The following is a 22,510-nucleotide window of genomic DNA, read 5'->3' on the forward strand; positions in this document are numbered from 1 at the left end:
CCAATGGTCAGTCGACTGGTGTGAGTTGAAGACTTTTTGTAGATTAAATTGCATGAGTCTAATACTTCCTGAGGCTGAGCTTTTATCCATTTTCCTTTCTTTAAAAAGAGAGTGAGTAAAACTTACCTCTTCATACTATCTTCTTGAAAATTTTGCCTGTTTTGAATTTTTTTTATCCATTCCCTACCTCAGCACAATTTTGAGGGCAGGTGTCCTTTACAGCCCTGAGTCCTTGTGAATGGTAAGTGACCATTAGCTGTGGGTTAAAAGCTGCTCTTGCGGGAATCGGCCACATGGCGGCAGCATTTCTCCTTTTCCAAATCTGGTTACTAGGTCAACAGAGCCTTACTGGAAGTGGTGTTCTAGGTTGTAAATTAGAATGGCATGTGAGAGGAAAACGCCCTTTAATGTATGTCTCATTACTTCTTGTTGGTATTTTTAACTTAATTTTTATTTTTTATCACAGCAAACTTGATTACAATGTTTTGTTTGTTCTAGGTGTGCAAGATGTGGTTCTTTCACACATATACATATATCTATTTTTCTTCGGAGCCTTTTCCCATGTAGGTTATGACACAATGTTGAGTAGTCTTCTCTTGGTATTGCGTAGGTCTTTGGTGATTACATATTTCACAGGTGTTTGTATCTCTCTGTTAACCTCAATACGGTAATGTATCCATTCCTCACACCTTTCTATTTGGTGAACCATACGTTTTTATATTGATTCTATGATAGTGTTTCTCTGTGGAAATATCTTTGTTTGTATCATTTTTTAGGTAACCCCTCTATATGATATGATAGGATATGTGTCTTTCGCTTTCTCACTTACTCCAAGTTGCGTGATTACTTCTAGACTCATCTACGGTGCTGCAAATGGCATTGTTTCATTTTTTCACTAGCTCATATTCCATCTGTACAGGTAGCAGTTCTTCTTTGTCCACCCATCTGTCGGTGGACTTTTTGGTTACTTCCATATCTTGGCTATTGTAATAGTGTGCAATGCAGATTTGCGTGGCTGTGTCCTTCCAATTCTGTCTTCTTAGTTTATAGGTCCAGAAATAGGTCTGCTGGATCATATGGTAGCTCAATGTTTACTTTTTAAAGGCACCTCTGTTCTGTTCTCCTTAGTGGCTCCTTCCAGGTTACGTCCCACTTAAAGTGGAGGGCATGTATTTCTTCCCAGCACCTTCAGGATTTATTCTTTGTAGTTTTTGCTGATGATTATTCTGAGTGGTGTGAGCTGATACCTCTTTGTGGTTGAATTTGCATGTGTCTCATAATGCGTTGAAATTGAGCTTTAAGACATGATCTTTTTATTTTTCCAGCTGTGATTAGAGCTTATTTCTTCACAGTGTTTTCTTAAAGTATGTGTCACCATTTGAAATATTTTGGCCATTATCTCCCTCAAGACATTTTGAGGGCAGGTTTCATTTACAGCTCTGCAGTACTTGTTCACATGAAGTGACCATTAGCTCAGGCTTTAAACCTGCTTTTGCAGGTAACGGCCAGAGAGCGGCAGCCTTTCTACGTTTCCCATGCTGGTACTAGGGAAACAGACCTACCGGCCAGTGGTGTTCTTCGGTTATAAATTAGAGTGCAATGTGCCCGGATAAACCCACAAATGTTGATGTCTCCTTGCTTTTGTTTGTTTTTAAATTGAGTTTATATTTATTATTAGAGTAACATTCCATTGTGTACGTGGACCACTTCTTCTTGGTGCATTCCTCGGTTGATGGACATTTTCATTGCTTCCAAGTGCTGGCTATGGTAAATCTTGCTGGCGTACAGGTTTGCCAGCCTGTGACTTTTTGATTCTCATTTTCTCAGGTGATAGGCCAAGCAGTGGTTGTGATTGATTGACTGGTAGCTCAATGTTTCCCTTTTCAAAGCACCTACACTGTGTTTTCATTAGTGGCTCTTTACATGCCCCCCCTTACAACCGAAGGTACGCATTTCTCCACACTCCCTTCACGGTTTATTTTTTGCAGCATTTTTCCTAATGGCCATTCTGACTGCTGTGAGCTGATAGGTTTTTGTAATATGGGTATGCATGTCATTAAAATTTTTTAAATTCGTCATATTCCTACCCCTTTTTCTTTTCTCTTAAAAGAAAAACCCGTGAGTACAATATAGCTCTTGAACTTGTCTTCTTCGAAGCTTGCCCTCTTTTGAATTTTTTGGTCGATTTTAGACCCCAGAAATTTTCTGGAGGGCAGGTATCATTTACAGAGCTGCAAGTTGGTGAAAATTTAGTGACCTTTTGCAGTGGGTTCAAAGCTGCTGTTGTGGGAAACGGCCACAAGGAGGTAGCATTTCTCCATTCCCCAATCTGGGTACTAGGGCAGCAGAGCCTTTCTGGAAGTCATTGTCCTAGGGTGTAAATTAGAATGGAAATTGCCAGGAGGAATCCCCATAAGTTTATGTCTCATTACTTCTTCTGGGTTTTTAAAATTTTTTAATCTGGGTAAAGTTTAGAATATTGTTTGTCCTAGGTGTACACAATCTGGTTCATTTGTACATTATGTATGTCTATTAATGTACAGATCCTCTTCCCATGTAAAATATTACAGTGTTCCGTCGACCTCCCTTGCTTATGTTCGGTGTTTTTGATACATGTATATAATATGTATTTGTATATGTATGGTAACACTAATGTTCATTTCTCAATTTCCCCCCTCCTTTCCTTTCAGATGAGCATAGTTTGTTTTCTAAGCCTGTGAGTGTCTTTCTCTTTGGAAATATGTTCATCTGTGTCAGTTATTAGATAATGCCATAAGTGATAATATAGGATATAGGTGTTTTGCTTTCCGACCTACTTCATGTTTTGTGATTATCTCCAGGCTCAAGTATGGTGCCTCAAAGAGCAGTGCTTCAATGTTTTCCATGGCTAATATTCCATTGTGTACATGGACCACTTCTTCTTGGTGCATTCCTCTGTCGATGGACATTTTCGTTGCTTCCTAGTGTTGCCTATGGTAAATATTGCTGGAGTGCAGGATTGCCAGCCTGTGATTTTTGATTTTCATTTTCTCAGGTGATAGACCCAGCAGTGGGTATGATTGATTGACTGGTACGGTAGCTCAACGTTTACCTTTTCAAGGCAACTCCATTGTGCTTTCATTAGTGGCTCTTACCACGTCCCCCTTAGAATCAAGGGTACGCATTTCTCCACAATCACGTCAGCATTTATTGTTGGCAGAATTTTTTTTGATGGCCATTATGACTGGTGTGAGCTGATAGGTTTTTGTAATTTGGGTTTACATGTCTGTAAAAATTCCTACAATTCATCATTTTTCCATGGCTTTTTCTTTTCTATTAAAAGAAAAAAGCAAAAAAGTGTGAGTATAATATACCTCTTCAAATTTTCTTTTTGGAAGGTTGCACTCTAGAATTTTTTGGTCGATTTTCGACCTCAGTATTTTTTGGAGGGCAGGTGTCATTTACAGAACTGCAATTGGTGAATATTTAGTGACCTTTTGCAGTGGGTTTAAAGCTGCTGTTGTGGGAAACGGCACAAGGATGCAGCATTTCTCCATTCCCAAATCTGGGTACTAGGGCAGCAGAGCCATTCTGGAAGTCGTTTGTCTAGGTTGTAAATTTGAATGGAATGTGCCAGGAAAACCCCCCATAAGTCTATGTCTCATTACTCCTAGTTCGTTGTTTTAATTTTTTCAATTGGGGTAATGGTTAGAATGTTGCTTGTCCAAGGTGTACACACTCTGGTTCATCTACATATTCTACATACCTATTTATGTAGAGATCCTCTTCCCTTGTAAATTATTACAGTGATCCGTAATCCTTCCTTGCTATATGGTCGGTCTTTTTGATATATGTATATAATATGTATTTGTATACATATGGTAACGCTAATCTTCATTTATCCATTCCCCCCACCTTTACTTTTAGATAAGCATAGTTCTTTTTTAATAAGTCTGTGATTGACTTTCTGTGTGGAAATATGTTCATTTGTGTCAGTTATTAGATAACGCCTATAAGTGATATCATAGGATATAGGACTTTTGCTTTCCGACTTACCTCATGTTCTGTGATTATCTCCAAGATCATCTATGGGGCCTCAAAGAGCAGTGTTTCATTGTTTTCCATGGCTAGTATTCATTGTGTACATGGACCACTTCTTCTTTTTCCTTTCATCTGTAGATGGACATTTTGGTTGCTTCACTGTCTTGTCTATTGTGAATAAGGCTGCAGTGCAGCTTTTGCAGCCCGGGTCTTCTTCATTCTGGTCTTCTCAGGTGAGAGGCCCATTGGTGCGCCTGCTGGATTGACTGGTACCTCAATTTTTCCTTTTAAACGCAGCTCTTTCCTGTTCTCATTATTAGCGTTTAACCCTTTTACATCTCACCAGCAGCTAGAGGGTACACAGTTCTCTAAAACCTCTTCAGCATTTATTGTTTGTAGACTTTTTGCCAATGGTCAGTCGACTGGTGTGAGTTGAAGACTTTTTGTAGATTAGATTGCATGAGTCTAATACTTCCTGAGGCTGAGCTTTTATCCATTTTCCTTTCTTTAAAAAGAGAGTGAGTAAAACTTACCTCTTCATACTATCTTCTTGAAAATTTTGCCTGTTTTGAATTTTTTTTATCCATTCCCTACCTCAGCACAATTTTGAGGGCAGGTGTCCTTTACAGCCCTGAGTCCTTGTGAATGGTAAGTGACCATTAGCTGTGGGTTAAAAGCTGCTCTTGCGGGAATCGGCCACATGGCGGCAGCATTTCTCCTTTTCCAAATCTGGTTACTAGGTCAACAGAGCCTTACTGGAAGTGGTGTTCTAGGTTGTAAATTAGAATGGCATGTGAGAGGAAAACGCCCTTTAATGTATGTCTCATTACTTCTTGTTGGTATTTTTTTTTTTTTTTTTTTTTTTTTTTTTTTTATTAATTTATTTATTTTTGGCTGTGTTGGGTCTTCGTTTCTGTGCGAGGGCTTTCTCTAGTTGCGGCGAGCGGGGGCCACTCTTCATCGCGGTGCACGGGCCTCTCACTATCGCGGCCTCTCTTGTTGCGGAGCACAGGCTCCAGACGCGCAGGCTCAGTAGTTGTGGCTCACGGGCCCAGTTGCTCCGTGGCATGTGGGATCTTCCCAGACCAGGGCTCGAACCCGTGTCCCCTGCATTAGCAGGCAGATTCTCAACCACTGCGCCACCAGGGAAGCCCCTTGTTGGTATTTTTAACTTAATTTTTATTTTTTATCACAGCAAACTTGATTACAATGTTTTGTTTGTTCTAGGTGTGCAAGATGTGGTTCTTTCACACATATACATATATCTATTCTTCTTCGGAGCCTTTTCCCATGTAGCTTATGACACAATGTTGAGTAGTCTTCTCTTGGTATTGCGTAGGTCTTTGGTGATTACATATTTCACAGGTGTTTGTATCTCTCTGTTAACCTCAATACGGTAATGTATCCATTCCTCACACCTTTCTATTTGGTGAACCATACGTTTTTATATTGATTCTATGATAGTGTTTCTCTGTGGAAATATCTTTGTTTGTATCATTTTTTAGGTAACCCCTATATATGATATGATAGGATATGTGTCTTTCGCTTTCTCACTTACTCCAAGTTGCGTGATTACTTCTAGACTCATCTACGGTGCTGCAAATGGCATTGTTTCATTTTTTCACTAGCTCATATTCCATCTGTACAGGTAGCAGTTCTTCTTTGTCCACCCATCTGTCGGTGGACTTTTTGGTTACTTCCATATCTTGGCTATTGTAATAGTGTGCAATGCAGATTTGCGTGGCTGTGTCCTTCCAATTCTGTCTTCTTAGTTTATAGGTCCAGGAATAGGTCTGCTGGATCATATGGTAGCTCAATGTTTACTTTTTAAAGGCACCTCTGTTCTGTTCTCCTTAGTGGCTCTTTCCAGGTTACGTCCCACTTAAAGTGGAGGGCATGTATTTCTTCCCAGCACCTTCAGGATTTATTCTTTGTAGTTTTTGCTGATGATTATTCTGAGTGGTGTGAGCTGATACCTCTTTGTGGTTGAATTTGCATGTGTCTCATAATGCGTTGAAATTGAGCTTTAAGACATGATCTTTTTATTTTTCCAGCTGTGATTAGAGCTTATTTCTTCACAGTGTTTTCTTAAAGTATGTGTCACCATTTGAAATATTTTGGCCATTATCTCCCTCAAGACATTTTGAGGGCAGGTTTCATTTACAGCCCTGCAGTACTTGTTCATATGAAGTGACCATTAGCTCAGGCTTTAAACCTGCTTTTGCAGGTAATGGCCAGAGAGCGGCAGCCTTTCTACGTTTCCCATGCTGGTACTAGGGAAACAGACCTACCGGCCAGTGGTGTTCTTCGGTTATAAATTAGAGTGCAATGTGCCCGGATAAACCCACAAATGTTGATGTCTCCTTGCTTTTGTTTGTTTTTAAATTGAGTTTATATTTATTATTAGAGTAACATTCCATTGTGTACGTGGACCACTTCTTCTTGGTGCATTCCTCGGTTGATGGACATTTTCATTGCTTCCAAGTGCTGGCTATGGTAAATCTTGCTGGCGTACAGGTTTGCCAGCCTGTGACTTTTTGATTCTCATTTTCTCAGGTGATAGGCCAAGCAGTGGTTGTGATTGATTGACTGGTAGCTCAATGTTTCCCTTTTCAAAGCACCTACACTGTGTTTTCATTAGTGGCTCTTTACATGCCCCCCCTTACAACCGAAGGTACGCATTTCTCCACACTCCCTTCACGGTTTATTTTTTGCAGCATTTTTCCTAATGGCCATTCTGACTGCTGTGAGCTGATAGGTTTTTGTAATATGGGTATGCATGTCATTAAAATTTTTTAAATTCGTCATATTCCTACCCCTTTTTCTTTTCTCTTAAAAGAAAAACCCGTGAGTACAATATAGCTCTTGAACTTGTCTTCTTCGAAGCTTGCCCTCTTTTGAATTTTTTGGTCGATTTTAGACCCCAGAAATTTTCTGGAGGGCAGGAATCATTTACAGAACTGCAAGTTGGTGAAAATTTAGTGACCTTTTGCAGTGGGTTCAAAGCTGCTGTTGTGGGAAACGGCCACAAGGAGGTAGCATTTCTCCATTCCCCAATCTGGGTACTAGGGCAGCAGAGCCTTTCTGGAAGTCATTGTCCTAGGTTGTAAATTAGAATGGAAATTGCCAGGAGGAATCCCCATAAGTTTATGTCTCATTACTTCTTCTGGGTTTTTAAAATTTTTTTAATCTGGGTAAAGTTTAGAATATTGTTTGTCCTAGGTGTACACAATCTGGTTCATTTGTACATTATGTATGTCTATTAATGTACAGATCCTCTTCCCATGTAAAATATTACAGTGTTCCGTCGACCTCCCTTGCTATATGTTCGGTGTTTTTGATACATGTATATAATATGTATTTGTATATGTATGGTAACACTAATGTTCATTTCTCAATTTCCCCCCTCCTTTCCTTTCAGATGAGCATAGTTTGTTTTCTAAGCCTGTGAGTGTCTTTCTCTTTGGAAATATGTTCATCTGTGTCAGTTATTAGATAATGCCATAAGTGATAATATAGGATATAGGTGTTTTGCTTTCCGACCTACTTCATGTTTTGTGATTATCTCCAGGCTCAAGTATGGTGCCTCAAAGAGCAGTGCTTCAATGTTTTCCATGGCTAATATTCCATTGTGTACATGGACCACTTCTTCTTGGTGCATTCCTCTGTCGATGGACATTTTCGTTGCTTCCAAGTGTTGCCTATGGTAAATATTGCTGGAGTGCAGGATTGCCAGCCTGTGATTTTTGATTTTCATTTTCTCAGGTGATAGACCCAGCAGTGGGTATGATTGATTGACTGGTACGGTAGCTCAACGCTTACCTTTTCAAGGCAACTCCATTGTGCTTTCATTAGTGGCTCTTACCACGTCCCCCTTAGAATCAAGGGTACGCATTTCTCCACAATCACGTCAGCATTTATTGTTGGCAGAATTTTTTTTGATGGCCATTATGAGTGGTGTGAGCTGATAGGTTTTTGTAATTTGGGTTTACATGTCTGTAAAAATTCCTACAATTCATCATTTTTCCATGGCTTTTTCTTTTCTATTAAAAGAAAAAAGCAAAAAAGTGTGAGTATAATATACCTCTTCAAATTTTCTTTTTGGAAGGTTGCACTCTAGAATTTTTTGGTCGATTTTCGACCTCAGTATTTTTTGGAGGGCAGGTGTCATTTACAGAACTGCAATTGGTGAATATTTAGTGACCTTTTGCAGTGGGTTTAAAGCTGCTGTTGTGGGAAACGGCACAAGGATGCAGCATTTCTCCATTCCCAAATCTGGGTACTAGGGCAGCAGAGCCATTCTGGAAGTCGTTTGTCTAGGTTGTAAATTTGAATGGAATGTGCCAGGAAAACCCCCCATAAGTCTATGTCTCATTACTCCTAGTTCGTTGTTTTAATTTTTTCAATTGGGGTAATGGTTAGAATGTTGCTTGTCCAAGGTGTACACACTCTGGTTCATCTACATATTCTACATACCTATTTATGTAGAGATCCTCTTCCCTTGTAAATTATTACAGTGATCCGTAATCCTTCCTTGCTATATGGTCGGTCTTTTTGATATATGTATATAATATGTATTTGTATACATATGGTAACGCTAATCTTCATTTATCCATTCCCCCCACCTTTACTTTTAGATAAGCATAGTTCTTTTTTAATAAGTCTGTGATTGATTTTCTGTGTGGAAATATGTTCATTTGTGTCAGTTATTAGATAACGCCTATAAGTGATATCATAGGATATAGGACTTTTGCTTTCCGACTTACCTCATGTTCTGTGATTATCTCCAAGATCATCTATGGGGCCTCAAAGAGCAGTGTTTCATTGTTTTCCATGGCTAGTATTCATTGTGTACATGGACCACTTCTTCTTTTTCCTTTCATCTGTAGATGGACATTTTGGTTGCTTCACTGTCTTGTCTATTGTGAATAAGGCTGCAGTGCAGCTTTTGCAGCCCGGGTCTTCTTCATTCTGGTCTTCTCAGGTGAGAGGCCCATTGGTGCGCCTGCTGGATTGACTGGTACCTCAATTTTTCCTTTTAAACGCAGCTCTTTCCTGTTCTCATTATTAGCGTTTAACCCTTTTACATCTCACCAGCAGCTAGAGGGTACACAGTTCTCTAAAACCTCTTCAGCATTTATTGTTTGTAGACTTTTTGCCAATGGTCAGTCGACTGGTGTGAGTTGAAGACTTTTTGTAGATTAAATTGCATGAGTCTAATACTTCCTGAGGCTGAGCTTTTATCCATTTTCCTTTCTTTAAAAAGAGAGTGAGTAAAACTTACCTCTTCATACTATCTTCTTGAAAATTTTGCCTGTTTTGAATTTTTTTTATCCATTCCCTACCTCAGCACAATTTTGAGGGCAGGTGTCCTTTACAGCCCTGAGTCCTTGTGAATGGTAAGTGACCATTAGCTGTGGGTTAAAAGCTGCTCTTGCGGGAATCGGCCACATGGCGGCAGCATTTCTCCTTTTCCAAATCTGGTTACTAGGTCAACAGAGCCTTACTGGAAGTGGTGTTCTAGGTTGTAAATTAGAATGGCATGTGAGAGGAAAACGCCCTTTAATGTATGTCTCATTACTTCTTGTTGGTATTTTTAACTTAATTTTTATTTTTTATCACAGCAAACTTGATTACAATGTTTTGTTTGTTCTAGGTGTGCAAGATGTGGTTCTTTCACACATATACATATATCTATTTTTCTTCGGAGCCTTTTCCCATGTAGGTTATGACACAATGTTGAGTAGTCTTCTCTTGGTATTGCGTAGGTCTTTGGTGATTACATATTTCACAGGTGTTTGTATCTCTCTGTTAACCTCAATACGGTAATGTATCCATTCCTCACACCTTTCTATTTGGTGAACCATACGTTTTTATATTGATTCTATGATAGTGTTTCTCTGTGGAAATATCTTTGTTTGTATCATTTTTTAGGTAACCCCTATATATGATATGATAGGATATGTGTCTTTCGCTTTCTCACTTACTCCAAGTTGCGTGATTACTTCTAGACTCATCTACGGTGCTGCAAATGGCATTGTTTCATTTTTTCACTAGCTCATATTCCATCTGTACAGGTAGCAGTTCTTCTTTGTCCACCCATCTGTCGGTGGACTTTTTGGTTACTTCCATATCTTGGCTATTGTAATAGTGTGCAATGCAGATTTGCGTGGCTGTGTCCTTCCAATTCTGTCTTCTTAGTTTATAGGTCCAGGAATAGGTCTGCTGGATCATATGGTAGCTCAATGTTGACTTTTTAAAGGCACCTCTGTTCTGTTCTCCTTAGTGGCTCTTTCCAGGTTACGTCCCACTTAAAGTGGAGGGCATGTATTTCTTCCCAGCACCTTCAGGATTTATTCTTTGTAGTTTTTGCTGATGATTATTCTGAGTGGTGTGAGCTGATACCTCTTTGTGGTTGAATTTGCATGTGTCTCATAATGCGTTGAAATTGAGCTTTAAGACATGATCTTTTTATTTTTCCAGCTGTGATTAGAGCTTATTTCTTCACAGTGTTTTCTTAAAGTATGTGTCACCATTTGAAATATTTTGGCCATTATCTCCCTCAAGACATTTTGAGGGCAGGTTTCATTTACAGCCCTGCAGTACTTGTTCATATGAAGTGACCATTAGCTCAGGCTTTAAACCTGCTTTTGCAGGTAACGGCCAGAGAGCGGCAGCCTTTCTACGTTTCCCATGCTGGTACTAGGGAAACAGACCTACCGGCCAGTGGTGTTCTACGGTTATAAATTAGAGTGCAATGTGCCCGGATAAACCCACAAATGTTGATGTCTCCTTGCTTTTGTTTGTTTTTAAATTGAGTTTATATTTATTATTAGAGTAACATTCCATTGTGTACGTGGACCACTTCTTCTTGGTGCATTCCTCGGTTGATGGACATTTTCATTGCTTCCAAGTGCTGGCTATGGTAAATCTTGCTGGCGTACAGGTTTGCCAGCCTGTGACTTTTTGATTCTCATTTTCTCAGGTGATAGGCCAAGCAGTGGTTGTGATTGATTGACTGGTAGCTCAATGTTTCCCTTTTCAAAGCACCTACACTGTGTTTTCATTAGTGGCTCTTTACATGCCCCCCCTTACAACCGAAGGTACGCATTTCTCCACACTCCCTTCACGGTTTATTTTTTGCAGCATTTTCCCTAATGGCCATTCTGACTGCTGTGAGCTGATAGGTTTTTGTAATATGGGTATGCATGTCATTAAAATTTTTTAAATTCGTCATATTCCTACCCCTTTTTCTTTTCTCTTAAAAGAAAAACCCGTGAGTACAATATAGCTCTTGAACTTGTCTTCTTCGAAGCTTGCCCTCTTTTGAATTTTTTGGTCGATTTTAGACCCCAGAAATTTTCTGGAGGGCAGGTATCATTTACAGAACTGCAAGTTGGTGAAAATTTAGTGACCTTTTGCAGTGGGTTCAAAGCTGCTGTTGTGGGAAACGGCCACAAGGAGGTAGCATTTCTCCATTCCCCAATCTGGGTACTAGGGCAGCAGAGCCTTTCTGGAAGTCATTGTCCTAGGTTGTAAATTAGAATGGAAATTGCCAGGAGGAATCCCCATAAGTTTATGTCTCATTACTTCTTCTGGGTTTTTAAAATTTTTTTAATCTGGGTAAAGTTTAGAATATTGTTTGTCCTAGGTGTACACAATCTGGTTCATTTGTACATTATGTATGTCTATTAATGTACAGATCCTCTTCCCATGTAAAATATTACAGTGTTCCGTCGACCTCCCTTGCTATATGTTCGGTGTTTTTGATACATGTATATAATATGTATTTGTATATGTATGGTAACACTAATGTTCATTTCTCAATTTCCCCCCTCCTTTCCTTTCAGATGAGCATAGTTTGTTTTCTAAGCCTGTGAGTGTCTTTCTCTTTGGAAATATGTTCATCTGTGTCAGTTATTAGATAATGCCATAAGTGATAATATAGGATATAGGTGTTTTGCTTTCCGACCTACTTCATGTTTTGTGATTATCTCCAGGCTCAAGTATGGTGCCTCAAAGAGCAATGCTTCAATGTTTTCCATGGCTAATATTCCATTGTGTACATGGACCACTTCTTCTTGGTGCATTCCTCTGTCGATGGACATTTTCGTTGCTTCCTAGTGTTGCCTATGGTAAATATTGCTGGAGTGCAGGATTGCCAGCCTGTGATTTTTGATTTTCATTTTCTCAGGTGATAGACCCAGCAGTGGGTATGATTGATTGACTGGTACGGTAGCTCAACGTTTACCTTTTCAAGGCAACTCCATTGTGCTTTCATTAGTGGCTCTTACCACGTCCCCCTTAGAATCAAGGGTACGCATTTCTCCACAATCACGTCAGCATTTATTGTTGGCAGAATTTTTTTTGATGGCCATTATGACTGGTGTGAGCTGATAGGTTTTTGTAATTTGGGTTTACATGTCTGTAAAAATTCCTACAATTCATCATTTTTCCATGGCTTTTCCTTTTCTATTAAAAGAAAAAAGCAAAAAAGTGTGAGTATAATATACCTCTTCAAATTTTCTTTTTGGAAGGTTGCACTCTAGAATTTTTTGGTCGATTTTCGACCTCAGTATTTTTTGGAGGGCAGGTGTCATTTACAGAACTGCAATTGGTGAATATTTAGTGACCTTTTGCAGTGGGTTTAAAGCTGCTGTTGTGGGAAACGGCACAAGGATGCAGCATTTCTCCATTCCCAAATCTGGGTACTAGGGCAGCAGAGCCATTCTGGAAGTCGTTTGTCTAGGTTGTAAATTTGAATGGAATGTGCCAGGAAAACCCCCATAAGTCTATGTCTCATTACTCCTAGTTCGTTGTTTTAATTTTTTCAATTGGGGTAATGGTTAGAATGTTGCTTGTCCAAGGTGTACACACTCTGGTTCAACTACATATTCTACATACCTATTTATGTAGAGATCCTCTTCCCTTGTAAATTATTACAGTGATCCGTAATCCTTCCTTGCTATATGGTCGGTCTTTTTGATATATGTATATAATATGTATTTGTATACATATGGTAACGCTAATCTTCATTTATCCATTCCCCCCACCTTTACTTTTAGATAAGCATAGTTCTTTTTTAATAAGTCTGTGATTGACTTTCTGTGTGGAAATATGTTCATTTGTGTCAGTTATTAGATAACGCCTATAAGTGATATCATAGGATATAGGACTTTTGCTTTCCGACTTACCTCATGTTCTGTGATTATCTCCAAGATCATCTATGGGGCCTCAAAGAGCAGTGTTTCATTGTTTTCCATGGCTAGTATTCATTGTGTACATGGACCACTTCTTCTTTTTCCTTTCATCTGTAGATGGACATTTTGGTTGCTTCACTGTCTTGTCTATTGTGAATAAGGCTGCAGTGCAGCTTTTGCAGCCCGGGTCTTCTTCATTCTGGTCTTCTCAGGTGAGAGGCCCATTGGTGCGCCTGCTGGATTGACTGGTACCTCAATTTTTCCTTTTAAACGCAGCTCTTTCCTGTTCTCATTATTAGCGTTTAACCCTTTTACATCTCACCAGCAGCTAGAGGGTACACAGTTCTCTAAAACCTCTTCAGCATTTATTGTTTGTAGACTTTTTGCCAATGGTCAGTCGACTGGTGTGAGTTGAAGACTTTTTGTAGATTAGATTGCATGAGTCTAATACTTCCTGAGGCTGAGCTTTTATCCATTTTCCTTTCTTTAAAAAGAGAGTGAGTAAAACTTACCTCTTCATACTATCTTCTTGAAAATTTTGCCTGTTTTGAATTTTTTTTATCCATTCCCTACCTCAGCACAATTTTGAGGGCAGGTGTCCTTTACAGCCCTGAGTCCTTGTGAATGGTAAGTGACCATTAGCTGTGGGTTAAAAGCTGCTCTTGCGGGAATCGGCCACATGGCGGCAGCATTTCTCCTTTTCCAAATCTGGTTACTAGGTCAACAGAGCCTTACTGGAAGTGGTGTTCTAGGTTGTAAATTAGAATGGCATGTGAGAGGAAAACGCCCTTTAATGTATGTCTCATTACTTCTTGTTGGTATTTTTAACTTAATTTTTATTTTTTATCACAGCAAACTTGATTACAATGTTTTGTTTGTTCTAGGTGTGCAAGATGTGGTTCTTTCACACATATACATATATCTATTCTTCTTCGGAGCCTTTTCCCATGTAGGTTATGACACAATGTTGAGTAGTCTTCTCTTGGTATTGCGTAGGTCTTTGGTGATTACATATTTCACAGGTGTTTGTATCTCTCTGTTAACCTCAATACGGTAATGTATCCATTCCTCACACCTTTCTATTTGGTGAACCATACGTTTTTATATTGATTCTATGATAGTGTTTCTCTGTGGAAATATCTTTGTTTGTATCATTTTTTAGGTAACCCCTATATATGATATGATAGGATATGTGTCTTTCGCTTTCTCACTTACTCCAAGTTGCGTGATTACTTCTAGACTCATCTACGGTGCTGCAAATGGCATTGTTTCATTTTTTCACTAGCTCATATTCCATCTGTACAGGTAGCAGTTCTTCTTTGTCCACCCATCTGTCGGTGGACTTTTTGGTTACTTCCATATCTTGGCTATTGTAATAGTGTGCAATGCAGATTTGCGTGGCTGTGTCCTTCCAATTCTGTCTTCTTAGTTTATAGGTCCAGAAATAGGTCTGCTGGATCATATGGTAGCTCAATGTTTACTTTTTAAAGGCACCTCTGTTCTGTTCTCCTTAGTGGCTCTTTCCAGGTTACGTCCCACTTAAAGTGGAGGGCATGTATTTCTTCCCAGCACCTTCAGGATTTATTGTTTGTAGTTTTTGCTGATGATTATTCTGAGTGGTGTGAGCTGATACCTCTTTGTGGTTGAATTTGCATGTGTCTCATAATGCGTTGAAATTGAGCTTTAAGACATGATCTTTTTATTTTTCCAGCTGTGATTAGAGCTTATTTCTTCACAGTGTTTTCTTAAAGTATGTGTCACCATTTGAAATATTTTGGCCATTATCTCCCTCAAGACATTTTGAGGGCAGGTTTCATTTACAGCCCTGCAGTACTTGTTCATATGAAGTGACCATTAGCTCAGGCTTTAAACCTGCTTTTGCAGGTAACGGCCAGAGAGCGGCAGCCTTTCTACGTTTCCCATGCTGGTACTAGGGAAACAGACCTACCGGGCAGTGGTGTTCTTCGGTTATAAATTAGAGTGCAATGTGCCCGTTACCCACAAATGTTGATGTCTCCTTGCTTTTGTTTGTTTTTAAATTGAATTTATATTTATTATTAGAGTAACATTCCATTGTGTACGTGGACCACTTCTTCTTGGTGCATTCCTCGGTTGATGGACATTTTCATTGCTTCCAAGTGCTGGCTATGGTAAATCTTGCTGGCGTACAGGTTTGCCAGCCTGTGACTTTTTGATTCTCATTTTCTCAGGTGATAGGCCAAGCAGTGGTTGTGATTGATTGACTGGTAGCTCAATGTTTCCCTTTTCAAAGCACCTACACTGTGTTTTCATTAGTGGCTCTTTACATGCCCCCCCTTACAACCGAAGGTACGCATTTCTCCACACTCCCTTCACGGTTTATTTTTTGCAGCATTTTTCCTAATGGCCATTCTGACTGCTGTGAGCTGATAGGTTTTTGTAATATGGGTATGCATGTCATTAAAATTTTTTAAATTCGTCATATTCCTACCCCTTTTTCTTTTCTCTTAAAAGAAAAACCCGTGAGTACAATATAGCTCTTGAACTTGTCTTCTTCGAAGCTTGCCCTCTTTTGAATTTTTTGGTCGATTTTAGACCCCAGAAATTTTCTGGAGGGCAGGTATCATTTACAGAACTGCAAGTTGGTGAAAATTTAGTGACCTTTTGCAGTGGGTTCAAAGCTGCTGTTGTGGGAAACGGCCACAAGGAGGTAGCATTTCTCCATTCCCCAATCTGGGTACTAGGGCAGCAGAGCCTTTCTGGAAGTCATTGTCCTAGGTTGTAAATTAGAATGGAAATTGCCAGGAGGAATCCCCATAAGTTTATGTCTCATTACTTCTTCTGGGTTTTTAAAATTTTTTTAATCTGGGTAAAGTTTAGAATATTGTTTGTCCTAGGTGTACACAATCTGGTTCATTTGTACATTATGTATGTCTATTAATGTACAGATCCTCTTCCCATGTAAAATATTACAGTGTTCCGTCGACCTCCCTTGCTATATGTTCGGTGTTTTTGATACATGTATATAATATGTATTGGTATATGTATGGTAACACTAATGTTCATTTCTCAATTTCCCCCCTCCTTTCCTTTCAGATGAGCATAGTTTGTTTTCTAAGCCTGTGAGTGTCTTTCTCTTTGGAAATATGTTCATCTGTGTCAGTTATTAGATAATGCCATAAGTGATAATATAGGATATAGGTGTTTTGCTTTCCGACCTACTTCATGTTTTGTGATTATCTCCAGGCTCAAGTATGGTGCCTCAAAGAGCAGTGCTTCAATGTTTTCCATGGCTAATATTCCATTGTGTACATGGACCACTTCTTCTTGGTGCATTCCTCTGTCGATGGACATTTTCGTTGCTTCCAAGTGTTGCCTATGGTAAATATTGCTGGAGTGCAGGATTGCCAGCCTGTGATTTTTGATTTTCATTTTCTCAGGTGATAGACCCAGCAGTGGGTATGATTGATTGACTGGTACGGGAGCTCAACGTTTACCTTTTCAAGGCAACTCCATTGTGCTTTCATTAGTGGCTCTTACCACGTCCCCCTTAGAATCAAGGGTACGCATTTCTCCACAATCACGTCAGCATTTATTGTTGGCAGAATTTTTTTTGATGGCCATTATGACTGGTGTGAGCTGATAGGTTTTTGTAATTTGGGTTTACATGTCTGTAAAAATTCCTACAATTCATCATTTTTCCATGGCTTTTTCTTTTCTATTAAAAGAAAAAAGCAAAAAAGTGTGAGTATAATATACCTCTTCAAATTTTCTTTTTGGAAGGTTGCACTCTAGAATTTTTTGGTCGATTTTCGACCTCAGTATTTTTTGGAGGGCAGGTGTCATTTACAGAACTGCAATTGGTGAATATTTAGTGACCTTTTGCAGTGGGTTTAAAGCTGCTGTTGTGGGAAACGGCACAAGGATGCAGCATTTCTCCATTCCCAAATCTGGGTACTAGGGCAGCAGAGCCATTCTGGAAGTCGTTTGTCTAGGTTGTAAATTTGAATGGAATGTGCCAGGAAAACCCCCCATAAGTCTATGTCTCATTACTCCTAGTTCGTTGTTTTAATTTTTTCAATTGGGGTAATGGTTAGAATGTTGCTTGTCCAAGGTGTACACACTCTGGTTCAACTACATATTCTACATACCTATTTATGTAGAGATCCTCTTCCCTTGTAAATTATTACAGTGATCCGTAATCCTTCCTTGCTATATGGTCGGTCTTTTTGATATATGTATATAATATGTATTTGTATACATATGGTAACGCTAATCTTCATTTATCCATTCCCCCCACCTTTACTTTTAGATAAGCATAGTTCTTTTTTAATAAGTGTGTGATTGACTTTCTGTGTGGAAATATGTTCATTTGTGTCAGTTATTAGATAACGCCTATAAGTGATATCATAGGATATAGGACTTTTGCTTTCCGACTTACCTCATGTTCTGTGATTATCTCCAAGATCATCTATGGGGCCTCAAAGAGCAGTGTTTCATTGTTTTCCATGGCTAGTATTCATTGTGTACATGGACCACTTCTTCTTTTTCCTTTCATCTGTAGATGGACATTTTGGTTGCTTCACTGTCTTGTCTATTGTGAATAAGGCTGCAGTGCAGCTTTTGCAGCCCGGGTCTTCTTCATTCTGGTCTTCTCAGGTGAGAGGCCCATTGGTGCGCCTGCTGGATTGACTGGTACCTCAATTTTTCCTTTTAAACGCAGCTCTTTCCTGTTCTCATTATTAGCGTTTAACCCTTTTACATCTCACCAGCAGCTAGAGGGTACACAGTTCTCTAAAACCTCTTCCGCATTTATTGTTTGTAGACTTTTTGCCAATGGTCAGTCGACTGGTGTGAGTTGAAGACTTTTTGTAGATTAGATTGCATGAGTCTAATACTTCCTGAGGCTGAGCTTTTATCCATTTTCCTTTCTTTAAAAAGAGAGTGAGTAAAACTTACCTCTTCATACTATCTTCTTGAAAATTTTGCCTGTTTTGAATTTTTTTTATCCATTCCCTACCTCAGCACAATTTTGAGGGCAGGTGTCCTTTACAGCCCTGAGTCCTTGTGAATGGTAAGTGACCATTAGCTGTGGGTTAAAAGCTGCTCTTGCGGGAATCGGCCACATGGCGGCAGCATTTCTCCTTTTCCAAATCTGGTTACTAGGTCAACAGAGCCTTACTGGAAGTGGTGTTCTAGGTTGTAAATTAGAATGGCATGTGAGAGGAAAACGCCCTTTAATGTATGTCTCATTACTTCTTGTTGGTATTTTTAACTTAATTTTTATTTTTTATCACAGCAAACTTGATTACAATGTTTTGTTTGTTCTAGGTGTGCAAGATGTGGTTCTTTCACACATATACATATATCTATTCTTCTTCGGAGCCTTTTCCCATGTAGCTTATGACACAATGTTGAGTAGTCTTCTCTTGGTATTGCGTAGGTCTTTGGTGATTACATATTTCACAGGTGTTTGTATCTCTCTGTTAACCTCAATACGGTAATGTATCCATTCCTCACACCTTTCTATTTGGTGAACCATACGTTTTTATATTGATTCTATGATAGTGTTTCTCTGTGGAAATATCTTTGTTTGTATCATTTTTTAGGTAACCCCTATATATGATATGATAGGATATGTGTCTTTCGCTTTCTCACTTACTCCAAGTTGCGTGATTACTTCTAGACTCATCTACGGTGCTGCAAATGGCATTGTTTCATTTTTTCACTAGCTCATATTCCATCTGTACAGGTAGCAGTTCTTCTTTGTCCACCCATCTGTCGGTGGACTTTTTGGTTACTTCCATATCTTGGCTATTGTAATAGTGTGCAATGCAGATTTGCGTGGCTGTGTCCTTCCAATTCTGTCTTCTTAGTTTATAGGTCCAGGAATAGGTCTGCTGGATCATATGGTAGCTCAATGTTTACTTTTTAAAGGCACCTCTGTTCTGTTCTCCTTAGTGGCTCTTTCCAGGTTACGTCCCACTTAAAGTGGAGGGCATGTATTTCTTCCCAGCACCTTCAGGATTTATTCTTTGTAGTTTTTGCTGATGATTATTCTGAGTGGTGTGAGCTGATACCTCTTTGTGGTTGAATTTGCATGTGTCTCATAATGCGTTGAAATTGAGCTTTAAGACATGATCTTTTTATTTTTCCAGCTGTGATTAGAGCTTATTTCTTCACAGTGTTTTCTTAAAGTATGTGTCACCATTTGAAATATTTTGGCCATTATCTCCCTCAAGACATTTTGAGGGCAGGTTTCATTTACAGCCCTGCAGTACTTGTTCATATGAAGTGACCATTAGCTCAGGCTTTAAACCTGCTTTTGCAGGTAACGGCCAGAGAGCGGCAGCCTTTCTACGTTTCCCATGCTGGTACTAGGGAAACAGACCTACCGGCCAGTGGTGTTCTTCGGTTATAAATTAGAGTGCAATGTGCCCGGATAAACCCACAAATGTTGATGTCTCCTTGCTTTTGTTTGTTTTTAAATTGAGTTTATATTTATTATTAGAGTAACATTCCATTGTGTACGTGGACCACTTCTTCTTGGTGCATTCCTCGGTTGATGGACATTTTCATTGCTTCCAAGTGCTGGCTATGGTAAATCTTGCTGGCATACAGGTTTGCCAGCCTGTGACTTTTTGATCCTCATTTTCTCAGGTGATAGGCCAAGCAGTGGTTGTGATTGATTGACTGGTAGCTCAATGTTTCCCTTTTCAAAGCACCTACACTGTGTTTTCATTAGTGGCTCTTTACATGCCCCCCCTTACAACCGAAGGTACGCATTTCTCCACACTCCCTTCACGGTTTATTTTTTGCAGCATTTTTCCTAATGGCCATTCTGACTGCTGTGAGCTGATAGGTTTTTGTAATATGGGTATGCATGTCATTAAAATTTTTTAAATTCGTCATATTCCTACCCCTTTTTCTTTTCTCTTAAAAGAAAAACCCGTGAGTACAATATAGCTCTTGAACTTGTCTTCTTCGAAGCTTGCCCTCTTTTGAATTTTTTGGTCGATTTTAGACCCCAGAAATTTTCTGGAGGGCAGGTATCATTTACAGAACTGCAAGTTGGTGAAAATTTAGTGACCTTTTGCAGTGGGTTCAAAGCTGCTGTTGTGGGAAACGGCCACAAGGAGGTAGCATTTCTCCATTCCCCAATCTGGGTACTAGGGCAGCAGAGCCTTTCTGGAAGTCATTGTCCTAGGTTGTAAATTAGAATGGAAATTGCCAGGAGGAATCCCCATAAGTTTATGTCTCATTACTTCTTCTGGGTTTTTAAATTTTTTTTAATCTGGGTAAAGTTTAGAATATTGTTTGTCCTAGGTGTACACAATCTGGTTCATTTGTACATTATGTATGTCTATTAATGTACAGATCCTCTTCCCATGTAAAATATTACAGTGTTCCGTCGACCTCCCTTGCTATATGTTCGATGTTTTTGATACATGTATATAATATGTATTGGTATATGTATGGTAACACTAATGTTCATTTCTCAATTTTCCCCCTCCTTTCCTTTCAGATGAGCATAGTTTGTTTTCTAAGCCTGTGAGTGTCTTTCTCTTTGGAAATATGTTCATCTGTGTCAGTTATTAGATAATGCCATAAGTGATAATATAGGATATAGGTGTTTTGCTTTCCGACCTACTTCATGTTTTGTGATTATCTCCAGGCTCAAGTATGGTGCCTCAAAGAGCAGTGCTTCAATGTTTTCCGTGGCTAATATTCCATTGTGTACATGGACCACTTCTTCTTGGTGCTTTCCTCTGTCGATGGACATTTTCGTTGCTTCCAAGTGTTGCCTATGGTAAATATTGCTGGAGTGCAGGATTGCCAGCCTGTGATTTTTGATTTTCATTTTCTCAGGTGATAGACCCAGCAGTGGGTATGATTGATTGACTGGTACGGTAGCTCAACGTTTACCTTTTCAAGGCAACTCCATTGTGCTTTCATTAGTGGCTCTTACCACGTCCCCCTTAGAATCAAGGGTACGCATTTCTCCACAATCACGTCAGCATTTATTGTTGGCAGAATTTTTTTTGATGGCCATTATGACTGGTGTGAGCTGATAGGTTTTTGTAATTTGGGTTTACATGTCTGTAAAAATTCCTACAATTCATCATTTTTCCATGGCTTTTTCTTTTCTATTAAAAGAAAAAAGCAAAAAAGTGTGAGTATAATATACCTCTTCAAATTTTCTTTTTGGAAGGTTGCACTCTAGAATTTTTTGGTCGATTTTCGACCTCAGTATTTTTTGGAGGGCAGGTGTCATTTACAGAACTGCAATTGGTGAATATTTAGTGACCTTTTGCAGTGGGTTTAAAGCTGCTGTTGTGGGAAACGGCACAAGGATGCAGCATTTCTCCATTCCCAAATCTGGGTACTAGGGCAGCAGAGCCATTCTGGAAGTCGTTTGTCTAGGTTGTAAATTTGAATGGAATGTGCCAGGAAAACCCCCCATAAGTCTATGTCTCATTACTCCTAGTTCGTTGTTTTAATTTTTTCAATTGGGGTAATGGTTAGAATGTTGCTTGTCCAAGGTGTACACACTCTGGTTCAACTACATATTCTACATACGTATTTATGTAGAGATCCTCTTCCCTTGTAAATTATTACAGTGATCCGTAATCCTTCCTTGCTATATGGTCGGTCTTTTTGATATATGTATATAATATGTATTTGTATACATATGGTAACGCTAATCTTCATTTATCCATTCCCCCCACCTTTACTTTTAGATAAGCATAGTTCTTTTTTAATAAGTCTGTGATTGACTTTCTGTGTGGAAATATGTTCATTTGTGTCAGTTATTAGATAACGCCTATAAGTGATATCATAGGATATAGGACTTTTGCTTTCCGACTTACCTCATGTTCTGTGATTATCTCCAAGATCATCTATGGAGCCTCAAAGAGCAGTGTTTCATTGTTTTCCATGGCTAGTATTCATTGTGTACATGGACCACTTCTTCTTTTTCCTTTCATCTGTAGATGGACATTTTGGTTGCTTCACTGTCTTGTCTATTGTGAATAAGGCTGCAGTGCAGCTTTTGCAGCCCGGGTCTTCTTCATTCTGGTCTTCTCAGGTGAGAGGCCCATTGGTGCGCCTGCTGGATTGACTGGTACCTCAATTTTTCCTTTTAAACGCAGCTCTTTCCTGTTCTCATTATTAGCGTTTAACCCTTTTACATCTCACCAGCAGCTAGAGGGTACACAGTTCTCTAAAACCTCTTCCGCATTTATTGTTTGTAGACTTTTTGCCAATGGTCAGTCGACTGGTGTGAGTTGAAGACTTTTTGTAGATTAGAT

This window comes from Balaenoptera physalus (genome assembly GCF_965194825.1).
Source record: "Balaenoptera physalus genome assembly, chromosome: 9".
NCBI classification, from domain to species: domain Eukaryota; kingdom Metazoa; phylum Chordata; class Mammalia; order Artiodactyla; family Balaenopteridae; genus Balaenoptera; species Balaenoptera physalus.